Source organism: Humulus lupulus, chromosome 4 (genome assembly GCF_963169125.1).
Source record: "Humulus lupulus chromosome 4, drHumLupu1.1, whole genome shotgun sequence".
In the NCBI taxonomy this organism is placed as follows: domain Eukaryota; kingdom Viridiplantae; phylum Streptophyta; class Magnoliopsida; order Rosales; family Cannabaceae; genus Humulus; species Humulus lupulus.
Window position 1 is genome coordinate 111,859,085 of NC_084796.1, and position 6,883 is coordinate 111,865,967.

Here is a 6,883-nt window from a genome sequence, read left to right on the forward strand (position 1 = left end):
CTACCCTTAGGGGATACACATTAGTGTGATTAGGTAATCAAATGATAACACCAGTTTCTTTTAATAAACCTAGATTTAATGATGCAAAAATAAAATAAGACATAACATTAATAGATGCTCTTAAATCTATCATACAATGATCAAACCTAGTTTTACCAATAGTGCATGCATTTATAAACATCTCAAGGTCTTGACACTTGGGTAGCAACTTCCTTTGGAGAATACTAGAAACATTCTCCCCCAAACTTATCTTTTTATCACCCTTCGGTTTCCTTTTATTTGTGGACAACTTCTTAGGAAGCTTAGCATGTGGTGATACTTGCTTAATGGTTGTAAGGAGCGAAATATTGATTTTAAGGATCATCTTATTTTCCTCCTCATTCTTAAATTTTGTCAATCTGCTCGGAAAATGAGGAATGGGGACATACGATCTGACAGTTGATTGGTGTAGCAGGTTCTGGGATGATGGACCAACTAACGTGAAAGTTTCGATCTCCAATGGAGAAGATGCTTCTGGGGTTGAATTGTTGACTTCTTTAGTTGAAATTTGGTCAAATGTTATGTCTGGGTGAGGAGGCATGTCAAGTTGTGTAACTCTTTGGAGAGATAGGGTACTATCATTCTCTATTAAATTACTCTCCAGATCTGTGGGTAATTCTCCAATATTCTCATCCTTAAGATTATACAATGATGTAGCAATGTGTCCCATAGTACTCTCCAAATTATTTAGGGACGATTCTGTACTCTAAAGAATAACTTGGGTTTGTATATTTTATGCCACCAAGGTTTTTAGCATATCTGAAATTGATGGTTCTTGATCTTGTGACATTCCTGTAGGAGGTTGTTGAGGAAAAGGCCCATAAGCATGCTCTAACATCTGTTGAAGTTAAATATTGTTGGCATTCATTGCATTGATGAGATCTCCCATTGATGGATCTGAATATTGTGGCATGAACTCATTATATTCTGATTGAGAATATTATCTCTGCTCAACATATTGATTTCCACCATTGAAAGTATTGGAATATTCCTCCCATTGTGAATTGTAATTGTTAGAATAAGGGTCATATCTATTCGTTTGAGGATCATAACAATGTGGATAGTAAATTGCCATGTCTCAAATAAAGTTCTATGCAAGCCCTGAAAAAATCAACCACAATTAATAAACCAAGTTAGTAAAAAGGAAAAAAAAAATATGAACAACAAATTAAATAAAATAGTCCCCGGCAACGACGCCAAAAACTTGATGGGTGTCGTATGCCGTATCAAATTTAAATATATTTATTCCTTATTACTCACTAAATTATTAGTAACGTGGTAGTAATTATGGGTCGAACCCACGAGGACTATTATTCAATTTATCATTCAAAATAAAAACAAGAATTAAATAGGGGATTTTGTTTCAAGATATAATAACACAAAATAAAGTAATAAACAAAGAACAATGGATAATACGATTTTAAAGAAACAGTTAAGAATTATTCTCCACCTTCGACAATCAATCTATCAACAATGATGAATAATATTTCCTACTCCCAATTAAACTATTAACCCTGCAAATAACACTTATGTAGTCAATTATCCTAGTTTCCTTAATATAATTAATTAAAGCTAAGCGCTCTTAATTAATCCTTTTTACCAAGAAATAAACCCATTAAGAATGTGGTCTATTTAACCCTGGAAAAGCATTGCATTTTGTTGTGCAAGAAAAGTTCTTACAGCTCACAAGAACAGAGAATCCTCGGAAACAAACCAAAGAGAACCACCAAGAACCAAAACAACAGAAAAAACAATGGAACTTAAGTTAAGAACAAAAAACAAGTAAAATACTACACAGAGATTTAACGAGGTTCAGTGCAAGTGCAATGACTTACATCCTTGGGGAGTAAACATTTCTTTAATTCCTTATCAGCTTCAAGTCACAAACAAGATCAACCTTTACAGCCTTAAGATAACTCTCTTGCTTTAGCCTCTCTCTTCTGTTTCTCTCAACCTCACTATAAGTTTTATAGAATTTTTTACAACATTAAAAAATGATCAAGAGTACATGTATATATAGTGTTAGGACTAGTAACTAACATAACTGTCAAGACTTAAGACTAGCTAGTTACAACATGACACATGGTAAAGTTTCTAATCACTTCCACAAATTCTCCACCTAATTATAATGTAACGCCCTACTTCCTTAGAGCCGTTACTAAGTGAGTTTTTTTAAGACAAAACAGTGTGCAATGGACTCGCTAACCGAGGTTTGGAAACAAAAGTGTGACTAATTAAAAGTTAAGGCTGTAATCTTTGAAAATGCGTCGTTTCATCAAAAATTCTATTATTAAACATTTGGGATCCCAAAATAAGGTTTGAAAACTAATTACATCTTGAAATAAGGTTACAGTTGCGAAATCATAAAATCATAGGTTATTACAGCCATTTTCGAATAAACCCCCAACCAAAGCAGTCGGGCAGGCCAAACATGTACACGTCGCTTCACGCTCTCCGTACTCATGGTTGGTTGACTCAGCCATTGCCCTTACCTGCAACACAGAGCACCCGTGAGCCGAAGCCCAGCAAGAAAACTCATGCAGAACATAACATATGCAATGTATACAGTTTATCATAACAGATAATCCACAAATAAACAAGTCAATCATTAGACTAAGCAAACACGGCCATGCCGCCCCAGAAACCTTACCAAAGCCCTGGGGTATCGGTTCTCACCGCGAGGATAACTCATGTATCCCTTGGGTCCCACCCTGACTATAGCATCCCATGTGCTAGGTGTTACTTTCGGCCCCGCTGCCGTACCCGGCCTACGCCGTTCTCGGCCCTTGCCGTTCAATTTACTATAATCACACATATAGCATAACACAACAACATTCCAATAAATATTAATTCATTTAAGTCTACACCCTAACATGTAATGCAATATAGGGCCATGCCCGGCAATCATCTCATCATGCAACATGCAATATAGGGCCATGCCTGGCAATCACACTATGGGCCCACGCCCCATCCTACGGGTGTTATAGTTTTCTTACCTGTACTCCGAGCCTCCTGATGCACTAAAGCCGCGAGCACGGTCCTCAAGCACGAGCCTCTCCAATAGCCTAGTCACAACACACATAAAACACTTTTTAATACTAACCAACCCAAAACCATTTCCCGGGACCAATCCTGCACTCTCGGCACCTCTAATTACCTAAAACAATACACCGGAACCATCCCCCGAGTCCCCGGGCAAAAGCCCTAAAAACCAGAATTTTGGGTGACAAAATTGGCCTAGGGCCGCGGCACTCCCTTCAAGGGCCGCGGCGCCCAGCGACTTGGCCTCCTCCTGATGCAACCTCGCGCCGCGGCGCCCAAGAACAGGGCCGCGGCGCTCATACGCGAACCCAGAAAATCTGGGTTTTCTCTTGCGTTATCTCCGAGCTAAAACCTTCCAAATCACACCAAACCAATACCCAAACCCCAAAATCAATTTCAAACATCAAATAGACCATATAACAACCCATAACTCAAGATTCAAGCTCAAAACATCAATATACCCAAGATTCACACCCATTGATCTTAAAATTCAGCAACTATCCCAAAACTCAACAAAGCTTAGCTTAGGCATTTAAATTCCTCAAATCATAACAAAACCCAAACTTAAATATGTATAAAACACTTACCTCAAATGGAGAATCCACCCTAAAAGCTCCCTTGATCTTCCTCCCAAGCTCCCACTTCAGCCCTTCACCCTTCTTCTTCTTTTCTTTTCACTTGCCCTAGCTCTTCTTTCTCCTCCTCTTTCTTCTCTTCAATTTCTATCAATGCCACAAGTGACCCCAAATGCCCAAACCGTACCCCCTTAGATCACAGCTGAAGTTTTCATAATCCCTTGCCAAAAGACCAAATTACCCCTTCCTATTAATCTTTCCTAACTAAACCTTCAAGGGCACTTAAGTCATTACTCTTCTATTTCATTTCTACCATTTTCTTTCTAAGACTTGTTACTCTCAGCAGTAACTAATGGTTACCTAGGTTACTAAATCTCCAATAACCATTACCCGCTAAATCTCAACTTAACCATAAAATTCCCGAGGTACCCCTAGGCTCCTCCCGAGCCGGGTACAAAATCCCGTTGTGACATCTAAGTTAACTAGCTCTCTAGGACCGTCTCGGCACGTGCATCACAATAATAAAACCACACACATGTGGTACAATTCACGGAATACAATTATCACATACCAACACAGTTATGCCCAACATGGCCAAAATTACATTTACGCCCTTCTAACACGATCCGGGCCTACTTGCATACTAGTGTACATAGTCATGCATCTCAGATAAACAAATAGTCAAATAACATGCTTTAAATCATAACCATGCATTTAATCTCATCAAATCACACATAAATTCTATTATGCCCTCCTGGCACGCTAATCAAGGTCCTTAAGCCTTATTAGCGATTTTGGGTCGTTACATATAACCTTGGCGTAAGCTTTCTCCCCCTGGCCTGGAAGGGCTTAGCTGCATTTTAGTCCTATAAGATCCAAGCAGTGTTCAAACTTACTGCTTGGTAATGATTTTGTGATCATGTCTGTAGGATTATCAATTGTAGATATTTTATGAATCAAAACAGTCCCTTCTTGAATGATCTCTCTGATAAAATGCAGCTTAATATCAACGTGCTTTGTCCTCTCATGATGGACATGATTCTTTGACAACTGAATGGCACTTTGACTATCACAAAATACTATCATAGCTCTTTGCCAAATCCTCAATTATTAAATCAGTCCCTGAATCCACAATGCTTCTTTAACTGCCTCAGTTATAACAACATATTCTGCCTCATTTGTAGATAAAGCTACAAATTTCTGCAATGTACCCTTCCAACGCATAGTTGTACCAAATACAGTAAAGATGTATCAGTAATTGATTTTCTGGTGTCTAAACAACCAACATAATCCGAATCAACATATCCTTTCACACTGTTCAGGTCATTCCAAATTTGTTTTTCTCTGCCAAAAACTAAACCCATAGTGATGGATCTCTTAATGTATCTCAAAATCCATTTAACAGCTTGCCAATGTTCCTTTCCTGGGTCTTCCATGAATCTACTCACCATGCTAGGTGCATAAGTCAAATCTAGTCTTGTACAGACCATGGCATACATGACTGATCCTACAGCACTAGCATATCGTACAACTACCATATAGTTTCTATCAGCATCATCTTGAGGCTTATAAGTCACACTGAGTTTGAAGTGTCGAGCCAAAGGTGTTACCACAATCTTTGAGTTTGTCATTCCAAATATGTCTAGTACCTTTTTGAGATACCTTTATTGAGTTAGATACAACATCTTACTCTTTCTATTTCTTTTTATTTCCAACCCCAAAATCTTGCTAGCTGGTCCAAGATCTTTCATGTCAAATTCATTCTTCAATTTCTGTATCAGTCTGTCAATTTATTTGATGTCCTTTCCTGCTATGAGAATGTCATCCACATACAGTAACAAGTACATCATATCACTACCATTTACATGATTTAGATACACACAGGTATCATAGTTGCTTCTCTTGAAACCAACATTTACAGTGAATTCATCAAACCTTTTGTTCCATTGTCTTGGGGACTGCTTAAGTTCATACGAAGACTTTTTTAGTAAACACACCTTGTTCTCCTTCCCTCTTTATTCAAATCCTTCTAGTTGCCTCATTAGAATTCTTTCTTCTAAATTTCCATACAAAAAAGCAGTTTTTACATCTAATTGCTCTACTTCTAAGTCATGATAAGCAACTAGAGCTAACACAATTCGAATGGATTTGTGCTTAACTACAGGTGAGAAAATCTTTGTGTAATCTACACCTTCCTTTCGTGAGAAACCTTTTGCATCTAGCCTAGCTTTGAATCTAGGCTTCTTAACCCTAAGTATACCCTCCTTCTTCTTAAACACACATTTACATCCTATAGTTCTGGCCCTTGCAGTGTTATCAATCAACTCCCAAGCTTCATTTCTACGTAAAGACCTCATTTCCTCTCTCATTGCTTCGATTCACTCATGGCTATCCTTTCTATTCACAAATTCCTTATAACTCAATGGTTCTTGCTCGATTTCCTCTTTGACAACATTAAGAGCATATGTAATAAGGTCTGCATATCCAAATCTATTTGGTGGCTTGATTTTTCTTCTAACTCTGTCCCCGAATAACCTGTAGTCATGAAGATCTTGAACCTCTCGATCTATACTTGTACCTTTAGTAGCATAACTTCTCAATTCAATTGTCTCCATTTGTTCTCTGTCATTATTATCAGATCTGAGAGTCTCCACCTCAACTTGAGATCTTTGTCTCTTAGTATTGTTCCTCTCCGAGTTGAATAGTACACTCTCTTGCTTATATCCAATTTCAGTCTCATTAAAAGTCACATCTCTACTCAAAATTCATTTTCTAAAACTAGATTCCATGCACTAAAGTCTGTAACCTTTTACACCTTCCGGATAGCCAAGAAAAATGCATTTCACAGCCCTTGGTTCTAGCTTGTCTTGTCTTACATGAGAATAACAAACATAGCCAAACACTCTCAAATTCTCATATTTTGCAGGATGTCCAGACCAAGCTTATTTAGGAGTCTCGAATCCCAAAGCTGTAGATGGGCATCTATTGATCAAATACACATATGTATTAACAACTTCTGCCCAAAACACTTTTGGTAATCATGTACTTAACATCATGCACCTCACCCTTTCCAATATTGTTCTATTGAACCTTTTAGCTAGGACATTTTGTTATGGGGTTCTAGCAACAGTTTTGCGCCTAGCTATTCCCTCATTCCTGCAAAATTTAGTAAACACGTCTGCACAATACTCTAGGCCATTGTCAGTTCTTAGCCTTTTTATTTTTCT